General features: G+C 46.6%; 1 protein-coding gene across 5 annotated transcripts in view; it reads left to right on the top strand.

Annotated features, from left to right (window-relative positions):
* Window positions 1–16,377, top strand: part of Auts2 (activator of transcription and developmental regulator AUTS2) — a 1,119,825-nt gene that overhangs the window by 703,108 nt on the left and 400,340 nt on the right. The window lies entirely within an intron of this gene.

Genomic DNA, 16,377 nt, shown 5'->3' with positions numbered 1-16,377 from the left:
TTTGTTCTGTAAAAATCTGCTGGTATGGCCTGGAGAGATGGCTCAGTGGTTCAGAGCACTGGTGCCCTTCCAGAGGACCCAGGTTTAATCCCCAGTACTCATGTGGCAGCTCACACCTGTCTGTAACTCGAGTTCCAGGGTTTCTGATACCCTTACATAGACATGCATGCAGGCAAAACACCAATAAACATAAATATAAATTATTAAAACTTATAATAAATTTTAAAATTATTTTTAAAAATCCAGTAGTAAATCCTGTGTGTGTGTGTGTGTGTGTGTGTGTGTGTGTGTGTGTGTGTGTGTTGTGTGTATAGGTGCACATGGACATGCTTGTACACACACATGTGGGTGTCACAGGACAATCTCAGCTCTATCCTTCCTTAGTCACCATCCACTTCATTTTCTACTTTTTATATTTTCTTTTCCAAAATCGTTTGACAGCTTCATACACATAAATAATGAGATTTAGTTGTTTCGACCCCAGGTTCTTCTCTCTCATCCTCTCCATGTCTTGCCGAAACCTTTCTCAACAAGTCCCGTCCTGTTCACATGTCTTCTTTAGTTTGGGACCCCCTGGGTTTAATCAGCAACTCTTGCTGGAGCCTGTATGTGGGGTCATTTTCCATAGCAAGGGCCAACTTATCAGAGCCTCCCCCTCTGAATGACCTCCCTTCTTCCAATAACCATTCATTGCCAATAGCCTTGAGGGAGAGGTGGAGCCCTGGGGCCCCTCCTGCATCCTGAGGAATTGTTGAAGTGTGGTAACCCACAGCTGCAGCCTGTTCACGCGTACAACCAGTATTTCATTTCTGGGAGGGATCTTTCGCTGCTCACGTCCCTACCCTCTGCCTCTTATATTCCTCATATTCCTCTGCCCCTCCTCTGTCAGCTCCACTGTGTTTTATTGAAACAGAGTCTCTCCCTGGCCTAGACCTTGCCTAGGAGACTAGGCTGCTGTTCAGCTAGCCTCGGGGATCCTTCTGCCTTTGCCTCCCCAGCTCTGGGGTAACACACATGCGCTGTCACATCTGTTCCAGTTGTTGCTTTGTTTTGGTTTTGTGCTGCGATCGAACTCAGGTCTTCATTCCCATGAGGAACTTACTGCACTCCCTGACTCCTCTCCCTTGTGCTCTGTGTGAGCATTTATACGTCTCTTTACCCTCCTTCTCTTTGGTACCAGACACATGGCTTCCTTATTTCTGCTGCTCGGGCATAGATGAGCAAACTTGCTCTCTAAATGCCAGCAAGTAGTTTAGCTTTTGCAGCCACATATGGCTCTGTTATGTGTCCTTGGTTCCCCACCCCCGACAATTTACAAATGCAAAAAAATAATAATAATGAGTTCATATAGTGTACAGAAATTGAGCGTGGGTTGGATTCGGCCTGCAGGCTGCAGCTTGCCAATGCACATCCTGGAGAATCCTGAAGCACTGTCAGAGGTGGGTGTGCATATGCTCTTGGTCCCCAAGTTTCCCTTTCTGCTGTGGCTTTGTTCTCTCCTGGTCACTGGCTCTCTCAGAATGGTCCCCAGGGCCTATTCTCCCTGTGATGCAATGGTGTGAAATGGTGTTTTCAGCTGAAGGCCTGTGTGTGTGTGTGTGTGTGTGTGTGTGTGTGTGTGTGTGTGTGTCTTTGTAGGGGGTGGTAAGTCACTAATTAGCCTGTGCAGTTTCTGTGCCTTGATCCTTTGTCTTGAGTAGAGGTTCTGCTAGGAGAGGATAAGAAAGTGCTTAATTACAATGATGTTTTCAGCATTTGCCTGATTAAGAACAGAGGACCCTAAAATCAATTGTCAGTCAGTGGGTGTGTTTAGCAACCACCTGATGATATTTTTTTTTTCTCTTTCTAATCATTCTATGTCATTGAATGCCCTTGAATGAAACCCCGGGTCATTTCCTTTATCCATCGTCTGACCCTAGACATATGGCCTTTGTAAAAGGTGGCAGATGTCCACCAGTCAGATCCCGCCACTGGCCTGGTGTGATTGTGTGGAGTCTTGCTTATTTATTTGTGAGTCGCCTTAATTGCAGGCCTCTGGACGGTCTTTTCAGTATGTTTGCTGCCTTCCTGACCAGACCATCAGCAGTACTAGCCCAGAAAGTATGCCCCCTTTCTTGCAGCCTGCAGTCTGCTGGGCCTGTAACAGCACTTTTATAGACGGTCCTTTTGGTGTTCTTACAGGCACACACATATACCTCTTAGAAAGTTGTCCGTATTGGTCACTTTAGTGTATAAATAAGCAGATGTTGCTGTGGAAGTATTACCATCACACATTAGTATCATTATCAATCTTCGGATTTTTTTTCCTCTGCTTTTCCCGGTTGAGTCTCCATGAGCATGGACCCCTAAGTCCCTGCCTTTCCTTCTCCAGATCATTCATCTACTCTTCACTTCTCGTTTCAACTGTCCTCACACCTCCTATAGATGGAATCATATTTATTTGCCCTACTGTGAGGGCTCCTTTCATTGAGTAATTATCCTCAAGGTTGGCCTGTGTTGTACCTACTCATGCCAGAATGTCCTTCCTTTTTGTGTTGGATCTCTGTTACTGTGAGAAAACACTCACACTCTGACTGAGAGAAACTTAGGGAAGGAAAGGGCTGGTTTCAGCGTGCAGGTTACAGACCATCACCGAGAGAACTTAGGAACTCAAGCAGGAGCTGAAGCAGAGACCATGGAGTAATGCTGGCTATCTGTCAGGCTCATGCTCAAGGAGCTTTTCTCTGCAGTTTAGAATGACCTGCGGTGGGAGTGGTGCCGCCCACAGTGGGCTCTGGACCCTCCTGTATCAATTAGCAATCCGGACAATCCCTCATAGACACCCCCACAGACCAACCTGATGAAGACACTCAACTGAGACTCTTCAGGGGATCTGCTTTGTCACGTCGACAGTTAATGATAACCAGGATACTTTTCAAGGCTGGATAAAGTTCCACTGTGGTTAGATGCTCTATTTTGTTTGGGCATTTGTCAGTGGGCACTTGGATTGCTTCTGCATTGTGGTTATTGTGCATAAGGCCGCTGTAAACACTCTTGAGTGTAGGATTTCATCTCTGTCGTGTATGTACTCTGAAGTGATCTTTGCAATACTTTTGAATCTGTAAATGGGAAAACGTTTTTCTGATCTCTCAGTTTTTAAAAGGGTGGTAGAGCGGATAGGATTGGGGATCCAACCAACCTGGGACCCTCCTGAGAGCTAGGCATGTAAGTGCTCTACCACTGAGCATCAGCTACAGCCAGTATTTTCAGCATTTTTTGCTATTCTTTTTATACCCTCTACCCATAACAGCATATATTTTCACCATAAAGAAGTCAGTTTTTAATTGTAATGCACAAAAATATCTAAATAATCAACCCTCTATTTATCCTATGCTCTAGGCCCTGAGCTGAGATATTTATGTAGATCAATTTATTATTATTGAAGGCTGTCAGTACACTATCTTTTCATTACAGAAGAAAGAAAAACTTAGAGATTGAGAAGCATATCCATAGTCAGGCTGTGTTGCAGATAGGGTTCTCCCTCAGAGCCCAACACCTGGAAATATCATGAAGTCATTTCGTGAGCTGTACTCACACACCATTACCTTTTTAACTCCCGTGCCATGATGTGCCTTTTAAAGTTCAAAATCAAGCCTGGCAAGATTGCTCAGCCAATATTGCTGCCAACCCTGAAGACTTGAGTTAGAACCTGAGGACTTATATAATAGAAGAAAACTAACTCATGTCTGTGCCCTGTGGCATAAACACATGCATGTGTGCACACAGCGTGCGCGTGCACACACAGTAAATAATTTCAAAATAAAACTGTAAAACAATATATAAAATTCCTTGAGAGCTCTAAAGTGATGTGCACATGCACAGTTTTAACATTAAGTCTACTGATGAGCTATGTGAATAGCTATAGAAAGGAAAAGACATGTAGTGTTGTATGTGTGTGTGTGTTCCTGTGTGTGTAAGAGTGTGTATTGCCCTGCACATGCATTCATGTGGAAGGTAGACATCAACAGCAGGACTCTTTCTTAATCACTCTCCACCTTCTTTGAGACGAGGTCTGTCATTGAGTCTGTTCTAGAGCTTTCGGTTGTGCTGTTAAATCATTGGTATGAAATTTCTCCATCTTCTTTATGTGTGCATTTAGAGCTATGAATTTTCCTCTTAGCACTCCTTTCATAGTGTCCCATAAGTTTGGGTATGGATGTCATTGAATCTGGAGATTCCAAACTGGACAACACTGGCTCGCCAGTGAGCCCCAGGGATCTGCCTGATTTTAGGTCCCCAGTGCTGGGATGACATGCATTTGTCACAAACCTAGCCCTTCTCATGGGTACAGGGGGATCTGAATTCAGCGCCTCTGCTGCAACATCGAGCAATTTTCCTACTGAGTCCTCGCTCCAGCCCCAAGACATCGCGAATTTTAAGCTTTGTTCTGAATGTGATGTCGACTCCCCTGGGGTCTGTATTTTTGGTTTTGCTAGAACATTGTTTCAAAGGCCCTTACGTTCATCTTCGTAGTCTTGACAAGAGCCCTGTCTTTTGAACTGCTCTCAGGCATCTCCTGAGGCCTGTGGGGTTTTGCCAGGGATAAGCCCGGTTCCTCTTTGCCACGCACTGTTGCGTCAGGAACAGGATCCAACACGTAACAAATTGTCCTGTGGAAGAATTTCTAGACTGGATTTGTGTCCCTGAAAGAGACAGGACTGAGGCCATTCTCTGTGTTGGTTCAAGGGTTCTAGGAGAGAACACTCCATCTGTTTAAAAAAAAAAAAGAAGCAGCAGCAGCTAGAATATCACCTGAGGTGTACCGGATGCCTTGACAACTCGTTGGCTTCCTGACAGTAGGGTTATTTAACTCTCAGCCAGACAGTGCTTTACCAACAGGAGGGAAAAGGATTCCGAAGTCAGGCAGCAGATTGCTCCATCTTCAGGGTCTATCATGATAAACTCCAAGTGTTCTCCAAGCTCCACCAATATGGCCCTCATCTTGTTCCTTAAGAAGGCGAGCGCTAAAATGTTCGCCTCCTTCCTTGATCTCACAGGGTGGGGGGTGATGACCATGCTGTATTTGGGGAGTGTCAAAAATTATTGAGATCTGGCCCAAATCATGGTCAGGGGACAGTTGGATTCTTTTCAGACCAGATTCTCCAGAGTATAGACAAACCAATGTTAAACAACGTCTGCTGTGGTTTGATGAAGCTATATGGACTGATTGATTTATTGACTTAGGCAGCTCTCTTGGCGTCCTTTAGCATCCAACAGGAGAAAACGGACAATCTCAGAATCACTCTTGACATGAGCACAAATGACATTCTCCTCTTTCCTGATTCATGTGGCTCCAGACTTAACCCAAGTCAGCACCGACACTGGAACACTGGTTCCCTTGGAGCTTCAAAGTGCTTCACATGCAGGGCAGGTAGAGCCGTTTGGTTTTGCATCCCGAGAAACTGGCCATTTCCCGAGAATGTGTTGGGTCTTGTTTCATTTCAGGGGAAGCTGAGTGTGGGAGACTTGGCCTGGAAGCCAGCCTCCAGCACTGACGTCTGACGGTAACCACAAGAGCCTTCCCCCTTCCTGCTGGCCGAGCTGGGCTGAGTCTGTGGCTGTGATCTCAGGGGAGGGCTGTGGCCGGCAGCTTTGGGTCCGTGACAGGGAAGCCTAAGTGACCCTGCAATATTTCACCAAGAAAAAACTGTCACATCCAAGATACCCACAGGGTCACAGACACATAACCCAGCTTGAACTGGCAGCTGGGGACCTGTTGCAAGCCAGGTGTCCGAAATGGGTGAATATCAAATGGTATCTGATTAAAAACAGGAGGGAGCTGGGCCCCTTTACCAATAGGAGCCAAAGACAGCCGAATGCCGTTTATGTCTCGAGGGCTCCGAAGCCACAGTCTCATGACCCAGCTGAAGAGGCATTCAAAACCGGGCCAAACTATAGCAGTGCGTTTTCAAAAAGTATCCTATCAGAAACATTTATCTTTGGCTTAGCATTATTTAAGCATACTTCTCTTAAAATGACCGAACATCTATTAATTTAGACGAGTGTATTTATAAATGATTCTTGTGAAGATAGTTGTCTTTGGTGTCCTTTGAAGCCGGATCCTGGCAGTGATGACTGGTGTCAACATGAAAACACAGCTCTCATCTCAAAAGGGATAAGAGATGGTTGATTCTGGAGACAAATATGAGTGACCGTGGCCAGGGAACACAGATGTAGGTTACCTTGAACTCTGTGTTCTGACATGCTAACCATTTCCTGGAGTTCTTAGAGTAACACCGCTGAGAAAATCCTAACTTTTCAAGTACATTGGTAGAAATAGTAGACAGGAGGGTACAGCAAAGCACAGGAAATCGTAGTTCTCAGCCTCCCATACCAGAGATAGCATACTTAGCCTTTTGATTAGTGGATACTAGTATTTTTTTTTTAATGTTAACACATTCCAAACATTTTTCCTAACCTTTTATCTGTTACTAAAACACATTCTTAGATAAGGAATAGGTAATAAAGGAGACAAAAATAGTTTAAGATGCTGCAATTAGGCTCTGGACCTGCAACATTCCAACCTCTCCACAGTCGCTGAAGTTCTTCTCAGTTAATGGGCTTTTTTTCTAGGAACTTTAGTCACACTAGATAACTCAGGTTTTCATCTACTGGACCAGATCTGGTTCTTACTTGAATTCATTTTTTTCTTTTATAATTTATTCACTTTATTTCATTTGCATTCGTATATTATCTGCAGGTATGTCTGTATGAGGGTGTCAAATCATAGAGTTAGAGACAGTTGTGAGTCACCATGTGGGTGCTGGGAATTGACTCTGGAAGAGCAGTCAGTGCTCTTAATTGCTGAGCCATCTCTCCAGCCCTTGACTTCACAGTTTATTACATCAGGGAAAATACTGAAAGAAGGGAAAGAAATAACAAAGTGTCCCCGTTAGGTGTCTAAAAATTCCAGAATGGGTAAAGGAGGATCCTGGAGGGTTTGCACTTACTTCGTATGTGGTGGAGAACTCAAAACTAAAGCCATGTAGAAATGTCTCATATCCGACCAGCCAAACTGGTGGAAACGCATCAACTGTGGACCAATAGCTGAGGCCCTCTGGATAGGCGAGACATTTGTTTAGCTTGAATTGTTGGGAGGTGGGGGGGGGCAGGCAGTGGGATCGGACCCGTCGCATAAGCCAGCTTTTTGGAACCTAATGCCCATGGTAAGACACTTTGCACAACCTTGGTGTAGTGAGGAGGGGCCGGGACCTGCCTCAGTTGAATGTACCAGGCTCTGCTGACTCCCATGGGAGACCTTGTCTTGGAGGAGGTGGGAATGGGGGGGTAGGTTGGGGAGAAAGACTGAGGGGTGGGAGGAGGGAGGACAGGGGAATCTGTGGTTGGTATGTAAAATGAATTAAAAAAAAAAAAGAAAACAAAAAAGAAGTGTCTCATCTCTTGATAGGAGTCCACAGAGTAAGCTATGTAACTTTGTTCAAATCTAGCGAGCTGGATCTGGGCATCAGCTCAGTTAGAAGGCTGGAGTGGCACACAGGAGACCTGAGGTTGTCCTCCGACCCACACAATGTGCCATGGCACGTGAACACACACAATTTACAAGAGAAACTATAATAGCTTTTCGTATTGTTTTGTTTTGGGGGGGAGTTGTGTTTTTGTTTTGTTTTTTTGGCTGCTTTGAACAACAGCCTCGCGCCCCTCGCTTGTTACGTAACCCGCAGAGGACTTATTCATTTACCAGTCCTTTCTATCTTTGGAGGAGTTAGCAGTAGAATTGTTCAGCACCTCCGAGGCATTCTTCACAGCACAGACCTCCTGCTAGCACTAATTAGCCACCGCTTTCCCCACCCAAAGCCCCAATGCCTCTGCTGTGCAAAAAAAAAAAAAAAAGTCTGCTTTTCCGAGGTAAGGGTGATGCCCGCCTCTCTGTCTAGGGACATCGACAGGTGTCACTCAGTGTCAGGGTGGTGGGAACCCTTGGAGGAAGCAGTGTGGTGAAATGTGACCTCCACAGAGCATGGGTGACTGGCTGTTTGCAGCCTACTATCCTGTGGGAAGCAGGATCTGCATCAGCCAGGTTTATTTGGATGCCCACACAGTCCGTCAGCCTCTGAGAGGAGCCACTAGTGTGTGACACTGGTCTGTTAACAGTCGGCCCCAGGCACCCGCCCTCCAGCCATTTGAGTTAATGATGACTGTGCATGGTGGTCAGTGGTCGGTGGTCCGAGTTCTTTAGAAAGAACAAAAGGAAGGAGTGGGGAGAGGGGAGGGGGAGGAAGAGGAGAGCATGGGAGGGAAGAAGGAAAGGAGGACTGTGAGCCGGGAAAAGGAGAGAGGAAGAAAGAAAAGAGAGAGGATGGTCGAAAGTAAGAGAGAAGCGGAAAGAAGGGAGAAAGGGGGAGAAGTGGAGGGAGGAGAAGGAGAGAAGGGCAGGGAAGGGAGGCAGACCCTGATTTTGTATGCTTGTTGCTCGCCTCCGTGAAGTGAAGCCTGTCAAGAATACCCCCCACTGCCCCTTCCCGCTGCTCCTGCCAGGGGGACCAGCCAAGGCTTTTACGCAGGCGCTCACGGTCGCCTGTGTTCCATGGCTCTGCCATTTGCTCAGTGGGGGGACGTTTTCTTAGCCGAGCAGCACACGGCTCTGCCTGAGGGATTGAGAACATATTGCTTGGCAGGTGGGCCCGCTCAGACACACTGACTGTTGTTTCAGCCGTGACAGGGAACATATATCACGCGGGCCCATTATGCCAGCGTAAATCCATGGTAACGTGTTCAAAGGGCTGCAACCAACTAACACAGTGTTTGGGTCTTAATAGGTGATATTTTTGAGATACATAATTGGGATCTGAGAAGTAAAGGCTGTGTGACAGGCCACTCTTTTAGCCATCTTAACAGAAGCTGGGGCCTACGGGAGAATTCCATTCTCATGGCGCCACAAGCACCAAGATGACCCAAGTCCCAGCTCTGCTGCAGGCAGCTGGGTAGGCAACGGCTGTTACCCAGAGTTCACTTCGGCAGGGAAAGCAGCCCTCAGTTCTGAGGTCTTCTCTCTGTTCCTTGACAGTCCTCGCTGGTGGACAAACGAACCCCCCGATGGATAGTGGATGATGTCATAGCCTTCCGCAGCTTCTCATGGGAGCTCAAGAGGTCGGAGAGCTTGTTTTGGTAATTAGTGGACAGGCTAGCCTCTGAGCAGAGACCACAGGTCGCTGCCAAGAGGAGACACTAGGGATTGAAGAGATGGCTCGGTGCTAAAACTACTGGCTGCTCTTAAAGAGGATCTGGGTTCAATTCCAGGCACCCAGATCCTAAAGGCATGTGCCGCTATGCCAAGCTGTAAAGCTTTACTGTTGACTTAACTGGATTTAGAGTCACCTAGGTGATACACCTCCGGCTTGTCTGTGGAGGCCATTTCCAGAGGTCCTTAATGGGGGAGGGAAGAGAAGATCCACCTGCATGTTGGTGACACCACTACAAGAGACTTATCGGGAACTGATAAAAAGGAAGGAAGAGAAAAATAACATAAGCGCCAGCATTCATCTGTCTCTGGTTCCTGCTCTACCCAGATGTGAGCAAGCACCTGGCAATAATGCCTTTCCTACCATGATGCATGCTATCGGCTCAAACCCTGGTCCCCCTTGTCGGGTATTTGTTCCCTGCATGGAACAAAGTGACCGATGTTAAAGCCCATGAGCCAAGGGCAATGGGGCTTGGTGCCCCAAGCCTGGCTGTCTGTGTCCCTGTGGGAAGGAAGTTCACTTACCTGGCAACGACGACATGAAGGAGAAATCTGTCACCACACTGCCTACAGGAAACAAGCCTTCCCAGAGTCCCCGGAAGTAGAGTGTCGTAGATGGTGCTTTTTGTACTAATCCCCAAAGGGTTATCTTTGTTCAAAGTCATGGTCCACGTTCCTCATTTTCCATGGCCCATGTTACTCATCATAAGCTTTACCTCTCTTCCTAGTTCATGTGTGTGCGGCATGTGTGGGTTTTGTGTGTGTGTGTGTGTGTTTAAAAACCTCGACAAAAACAACTTCGGGAAGAAAGCGTTTATTTGGCTCCCAGTCAGGTTACAGTCATTCTGTCCTGGTGAGGACGTCACAACAGGCAGGAGCTTGATGGAGCTGGTCACGTGATATCCAGACTGGAGCGCCGAATTCGAAGAACACACACATGCTTACTTGCCTGTTCGCTTTTTTCAGCTCACGTTATCTTATACCGCTCAGGATCCTCGCCTGGGGAGTACTGCCACCACAGCGAACCCCTCTTCCCACTTCAATTAACATAACGGAGACAATCCCTGATAGACACGCCCACAGGCCAGCCCTCATTTAAACACTCTTTTTAGGTCGACTCTGTTCATTTGACAACTAAAACTTGCCATCAGCCCTCCCTCGTGACATCATTACTATATTTCTGCTTCTTTATTCCACTGTCTCTCCTCAGAGGTAGGGTACCTCTCCTCTCCTTGCTTAGCCAAGTGCTAGCCCTAAAGGAGAAACAGAAGGCCTCATGAAGGAAGAGGCACACTCTCAGGAGAGTGAGTGGCCCCAAGAAAGAAGGCCACCCTGGAGCTCTCCTTGTCTATCCCTTTACTTTCGTCCTACAAACGCTGTTGCTGGTTTTTCTCCCGGTCTTGTCAATTAAGTTCCAATAGAGTGGTATAAGGTTTAATGTAACTACCGTTCTCCCAGACATGAACACCCGTGTCATCTTGGCCCAGCACGCATGAAACAGTGTGCTCGTGCTAGAGAGTAAAAGTGGTTTCCTTAGAGCACATTAGAAAACATCTTCATGGAATGTTCTGGTGGCACAGGCTACTCAGGTTGCTAGAGTATGAAGGTTACAATTTCAGAGTTAGCCTAGAGAAACTGACGAGATCCTGACTCAAAACTAAAAGTAAAAAGAGGGCCGGGAATGTCGTTTAGTGGTAAGGTACTTTCCCAGAATCTACCAGTTATGGCATTGGGAATGGCTCAGTGGTAGAGCACTTGGCTAGAATCCCCCAGTGTGAGGGGCTGGGGTGTGGCTCAGTGGTAGAGCACTTGGCTAGAATCCCCCAGTGTGAGGGGCTGGGGTGTGGCTCAGTGGTAGAGCCCCTGCCTAGAATCCCTCAGTGAGGGACTGGGGTGTGGCTCAGTGGTAGAGCACCTGCCTAGAATCCCCCAGTGAGGGGCTGGGGTGTGGCTCAGTGGTACAGCCCCTGCCTAGAATCCCCCAGTGAGGGGCTGGGGTGTGGCTCAGTGGTAGAGCCCCTGCCTAGAATCCCCCAGTGAGGGGCTGGGGTGTGGCTCAGTGGTAGAGCACCTGCCTACCATGTGCAAGGCCCAGAGTAAAAAAATAAAAAAGAAAAGAAAATGTCCATATGACACCTGAGATTTTCTCAACTAGCAGCATCATGAAGCAGACCATTAGGACTGTGGGATGTAGCAGTTAGAGTTGAGCGAATTGTGCTCCGGATGGCCTGGCCCAGAGCCATCATTGTGAGGGGCTTGGGTCTCATCACACACACCCCTGCAGTCGCTGCCATCTCCTCTAGCAGCTGCCGTGCATTCTGGGGTGTCTGCTCAGCAGCTTGGAGGGTTTTGACACAGCTGATTACCAACTCTCAGAAAGTTTCACTAAAACATATTGTGGTGTTCTTTTCCTTCTCCTTTATTTGTAATTCTTGAGTATGTCTGTGTGGTGTATGCATGTGTATGTTTCCAACTGCAAGCTCCTGTGCTGAGGCTAGAATAGAACGTCAAGTGCCCTGGGCTAGCATTCTCTGTAGATGTAACCAACTGTCTTATTAAATAAGAAACACAGAACCAATGCAAAGAAGAAAGCCAAGAGATCAGAGCTAAGAAGAGCCTTACTGCCTGCTGCAGCTAGCCTCTTAAGCCAAGAGACCTCTCTGAAAGGGACCTACTTCCTGTGTGTTTGTCTTTATATAGTCTTTCTGTTCTGCCTTCTCATTGGTTGGAAACACAAACACATGACTGCCTCATCACTGCCTGTATGTACAGCCTTCCAGGTCTTCTATGGTATTGAGATTAAAGGCGTGTGTCTCCAATGCTGGCTGTATCCTTGACCACACAGAGATCTACCTAGCTCTTCTACTAAGTGCTGGTATTAAAGGCGTGCGTCACCGCCACACTCTTGCTATGGCTCTAATAGCTCTGACCTCCGGGCAGCTTTACTTATTAACATACAATTAAAATCACATTTCAGTACAAATAAAATACCACCATAACTCTCCTCCTTGTGGCCTTGAGACAGGGTTTCTCACTGAAGCTGGGGCCAGGCTGGCAGCAATCAAGTCCCATATACAAAGCTCCAAAAACTTTACGTATGGAAAGAAAATTCGCTTAGTACATTTACACCTTCATAAAATCTGCTCCTGTGATATTATTTTTTGGTGAAATAACTTATTTTTAATAGCATAAAGTTGACTTTTAAGTTCGTCTTCCTCTCTCTGTTTCATACAATGCCTGGCTTACAAGCAACTGTAACCCAAACCAGCTTTTTGTGTGAGCACAGGGGATCTGAACTCAGATCCTCACTCAAAGAATTCTTACACACTGAGCCATCTCCTTGGCCTTCAACTTAGAGAGACTGTTCTATCTTTTTATACTGGAGGCTTTGTGGCCCATGATAGAGAAGAAGAATTTGTATTTGTTTGGAACTCAACCCGTCATAAGGGCAACTTCTTTGGGTGCAGTATTGATTAAAATTCTGCATGGTTAAACTCAGCCCAGTGTGTCTGCTGGTGTGGGTAATGACAGAGTCCTCTGGACTCCTCCTTCTCAGACAGGCTGTCTTTAAAACATCACTGTGTGTTAGATGAATGTTCTGAAGAGCTTTCAAGTGCCTTGAAAAAAAATTTATGTATGGAAAGAAAATTCATTCAGAACACTTACACGTCCATAAATTCTATCCCTGGAATATTATTTTTCTGGAAAATGGCTTTATTGAGAGATGGCTCGCATACCATAAAGTTCACCTTTTAAAAACACACAGTTGAGTGACTGTTAGTATATTCAGATATTTAGTAGCTCAAATGACTATTTAATTCCTGAGCATTTGCGTCGATGACAAGGGAACACTCTTGTGGCTTTTCTCTTTTCTTTATTTCTTCTTTATTAATGAACTACCTATCCTAAGCTTGCTAATCACACCCAGCCCCTCTTCCCCACCAACCCCTAGCAACAACCGCTAGTCCACCTTCCATATTTGTACCTGACTGACCCTACTCTGGACATCTCCTCTCTCAAATATTCTAAGCTGACTGAGCACACGTGCAGTCCATTTATGTCACTACACATCTGTGTTTCTGTGTGTCGGTCCTTTGATGGCTCCAGAGTTTCAGGCCATTTTGATGAGAAAAACTCCATTTTTTCCCTCACCTTAACTTACATTCCCCTTGTATAACATTAATTCATGTCTCCTTGCTTGTATTCTTGGTTTCTGTGTGTACATGAGTATCTTAGTTGGGATTTTTTTTTTTTTTTGCTGTGGTAAAATTTCATGACCAAAAAGAACTTGGGGAGGACAGGGTTTATTTCTGCTTATATTTCCTCCTCATAGTTCATCAGCAAAGGAAGTCAGGGCAGGAATTCAAGGCAGGAACCTAAAGGCAGGAACTGAAGCAGAAAGCATGGAGGAGTGCTTCTTACCGAATTGTTCCTTGTGGCTTGCTCAGCCTCCCTTCTTAAACCACCCAGGATGAACAGCCTCCAGTGTGCTCTGGGCTGCCCCACATCACTAATCAGAAAAATGTTTGCCCAAAGGCCATTCTTGTAGGGCCATTATTTTCCGTCAAGGTTCTCTTTCCCCAAAATGACTCTAGCTGTGTCAGCTGGACAAAAATAAACCAGTACAACGGCGGTACACACGTGCAAATATAAATGTGTGGTATGAGTGTGGAGGCCACAGGTCGATGTCAGAGCTCACCAATTTAGCTCGGCTGCCTTGCCAGTGAGACCCAGCGACCCTCCTGTCTCCACCTCCCCAGAGCTGGAATAACAAGTGAACACAGCACTTGGCTTCTTTATATGTGTCCTAGGGGGGGTCAAACTTGGATGTTCAGGCTTGTGTGGCAAGCACCCCACCAACAGAGCCATCTCCCCAGATCTCTGCTCTTGTTCTTCACCCTTTCTATCATTTTATACAGATTCATTCTCTTTCTCTCTCTCTCTCTCTCTCTCTCTCTCTCTCTCTCTCTCTCTCTCTCTCTCTCTCAATTTGTTTTATCTTATTTTAAGCTATGTATATGTGTGTCTGCATATGAGTATGTACACTTGAGTACTGGTGCCCATGGATACCAGAAGACGACATCAGTATTCCTGGCACTGGAGTCACAGATGCCTGTGAAAGCCTGGACGTGGGTGCTGGGAAACGAACTCACATCCTCTACACGAGCAGTCAGTGTCCTCTCTTACCCACTGAACCCCCTCTCTAGCCCCGACTTCACCGACTCACAGTGTTGCCCTCAGCCTACCTGCAGGATAAATACGTGTAACATTCCTGTGATCCTTCTCGGATGTACCTTCTTCCCGTTCATCTGACCAATCCCGTGTCCTCCCCTGTCTCTGAGGTGAGCACTTGTTTGTGCCCTCTGCTCTTTCCAGACATCCTTCTGTGGATTTGCCTGTTCCCCGTTTCTGTGCCCTCTCTTCCACTCCCAGTAACTCCACATTCACAGCTTTGAGCATCTCCCTCCCTCCTGACGGCCCTTGGAGTCCCCCACCTGCTTTCCCCATCCTTCTCCCCTCAGGTCTTTAGGAAGCAGGTTGCTTTCTGGGGATGCCTTTCTTCCCTTGCGACGCTTACCTAGGTTCCTGTTTCCACCGTTCTTGGTTTACTCTTATTTCTCTCCATGCCACACCTGGCATTTTCTAAATTTCCAAATCGCAGTTTTCTTCCTTCCCTTCCCTGTGAGTGGAACACAGAACTCTTTTGACAAGCACTTTCTCCTCTGGCTTCGGCTTCTTGGACTCCAGTGTCCAGTGCCTTCCCCAACATAGCTGCCCACTTCTTTCTCCGTCTTCCTCTTTTCTCCATTTCCATTCTCATAGCACCATATGGTTCCTCTCTGTGTGGATAAAATCCAGAATCTCTTCGGCGCTCCCATGTCCTGCCAGCTCTCAGACTCATCACTCACAACAGAACTCACACCCTGGCAGACGCTGTCTTCCTGAGTTCCTGCCACAGTGCAGCCCACGTCGGAAGCCGGACATCTATCACCTCCGTGCCTGCCAAAGATGACAGCCATCGTGTATTCGGTGGCTCTTGGGTTCCATCTTGGCCGAGGCTCTCCATCCATCATCTCTGCTTCTCCTTGCCCTCATCCAAGTCCCAGCCCTTCACTCCTGCGCTCCAGACTGTCACCAGACACGCTTCTCACCCTGTTCCATTCCATCTTTACGTGGCTGCCAAGGCGCCCATCGTCCCCCAACAAATGTCTTATGTTGATTTCCTAATCGACATTTTTTTCTTTTCAAATCCCTCAAGCCCTTCTGATCTCCTTAACTGGGTTACGAGTTTCCACACCTCAAATCTTTCCAACTTTGTTTTTCATTCTCCCTCATAGCCTCTGTGTTGTAGCATAAGCAAAACTGTGGCCCTTCCTAACTGTGTTCCTTGGTTCCAGGCACCAACATATCCTGGATCTTTAATCTAAACCGATGTCCTTTGTATGACTCTTTACTTACATATATTAATTGTTGACGTTTCCATATTCGTATATGAATATATTATGATAATATTCCCCACCCACAACCCTCTCTTGTCTGTTTTTCACTTCCTCTTCCCACCTTCTTCCACTTTTCATGTCTTATTTTTGTGTGTCAACTAGTAAGTTTACCTCGGGTTGCTTACAGGAGCACAGGGAGGGCTCATTTACATGAGCACAAGCTATTCCCCACTGAATAAAATTACACCACCCCAGTAACCATCAGCTGTGAGTAAGATCCTAAGGAAGGGGCTGGACCTCAGGAGCTGCTTCTACTTAGCTGTCCTTAACTGCCCATAAATCCTCGGGGAAGAGCCTGGACCCCATTCCCCCCATCAACTGTTAATTGTCTGTAGATCCTTAGAAAGGAGTGGGGATGTCAGAGCCCCTCCCCTCCCTACCAACCATGAAGTGTCTATCGATCTGCAGGAGGGAGGGGACAGGCCTCGGGAACCCACCCCACTCCAGGGTGGGGTATTTATTTCTGCCTCAGCTCTTAGGTGTTAAGTTCTTTTTTTCTCCTTGAGATCTTTTGAAAACAGATATTCTTGCTCCCTTGGATTTCTAGAATTCCGTGTGTGTGTGTGTGTGTGTGTGTGTGTGTGTGTGTGTGAAGGACATGTAAGGACTTTTTGTTCTTTTAAATTGTAGTGTGTTGTG

This window comes from Peromyscus leucopus, chromosome 23, assembly GCF_004664715.2.
Source record: "Peromyscus leucopus breed LL Stock chromosome 23, UCI_PerLeu_2.1, whole genome shotgun sequence".
Taxonomy (NCBI): Eukaryota; Metazoa; Chordata; class Mammalia; order Rodentia; family Cricetidae; genus Peromyscus; species Peromyscus leucopus.
This window is presented reverse-complemented; position numbering and strand designations above follow the sequence as displayed.